This window comes from Myotis davidii, unplaced genomic scaffold (assembly GCF_000327345.1).
Source record: "Myotis davidii unplaced genomic scaffold, ASM32734v1 scaffold1915, whole genome shotgun sequence".
NCBI lineage: Eukaryota > Metazoa > Chordata > Mammalia > Chiroptera > Vespertilionidae > Myotis > Myotis davidii.
This window is the reverse complement of record NW_006286237.1, coordinates 188,403-189,604: the sequence shown is the minus strand read 5'-3', so window position 1 is coordinate 189,604 and position 1,202 is coordinate 188,403. Positions and strand designations below refer to the sequence as shown.

Here is a 1,202-nt window from a genome sequence, read left to right as displayed (position 1 = left end):
GCCGAGGGGGGACGGGGTGGCTCCGGCCGTGCAGGGTGCGTGGGGCCCGGGCTAAGGCCCCCAAGGGAGTCCGAGCCTCAAACAGCAGCAGCAGAGAGGGTGGCAAGCCTACCGGGCGCTGTGGTGTGGAACCCCAAAACCCACCCTCCCCAGAAGCGGGGTGCACAGGCACCCAGCCTCTGTGGGGTCGCAGTGAGCCCTGGCTTGGCCCCCTCCGGGCTTCCTGCCCGCGCCTGCACACCGTGGTCCACTCGAACGTTTCCCCCCCAAAATGCAGTTCATTCTCCTCAGGGTGGCCCCCCAAGGCTGCAAAGGGAGCAGCCTGGGCCCCTGGGAAGCGCCCCCCACAGACAGGCGGGCCGCCCCCTGGGAAACCGGGGTGCTAGCAGCTGCCTTCCCAGAGTCGTTGTGAGGATTAATTGAGGAAATGTCTGCGAGGAGATAAGACTCCGAGATACGGACCATAAATGTTTGTTGTTACAGCGCGATAACCCTCGGCCGCCTTAGAGAGCCGCCCCAATTAGCCCCGAAGCAGCCGCTGCCAGGCCCTCCCCTAATATGGGGGAGCCGCGGAGCCCGGGGACTCGCACCCCTTCGAGGTAACTGTCCACATCCTCAGGAGGCTCTGAGGCGGGAAGGTGAGGCCCCCCCAACTTGGATGCCGGGGTCCATGCCGGCCTCGCACCCACCAGGGGCCTCTGGTGTCAGCACCTCCCGGTGAGAAGTGGGGGTGGCCCGGCCAGCGTGGCTCCGTGGTTGAGCATCGACTTACACGAGCCAGGAGGTCACGGTTCGATTCCCGGTCGGGGCACAGGCCCGGGTTGCAGGCTCCGTCCCCAGTGGGGGGCATGCAGGAGGCGGCCGATTCTCTCTCGTTATTAGCGGGGGTGAGAGCTGCCCAGAAGGGGAGAAACTGAGGCACAGGGCAACCCAGCACCACATTCCCACCTGAAAATTCAAGTCTGAACCCCCAGACCCGCTTCCCAGCTGTTCACTGTCCCCAAATGGGCAGAGGCCCAGGACGGCGGACAGGGCCAGCTCAGCCTCACCCCATCCCCGCCTGCTCCCGGCCCCCAGCTCCCGGCCCCCGGCCCCTCGGTCCTGGCTTCCCCGGTGGCGCCTGCGTGGGAGGCCCTGGCTGCGTGACAGGGGCATCTGGCGGCCGATCGAGGCCCCTGCCTCTTCTCTCCCTCACACCCTGT

The 1,202-nt window shown here is 67.0% G+C and overlaps 1 long non-coding RNA gene across 1 annotated transcript in view; it reads left to right on the top strand.

Annotated features, from left to right (window-relative positions):
• Positions 1–6: 6 nt before the first annotated feature.
• The window catches only part of LOC107182092, an 11,240-nt gene continuing 10,044 nt past the window's right edge, over positions 7–1,202 (top strand). The window contains exon 1 of the long non-coding RNA XR_001512811.1: positions 7–599. This is a non-coding gene — a long non-coding RNA (uncharacterized LOC107182092). The remainder of the gene's footprint in view (positions 600–1,202) is intronic.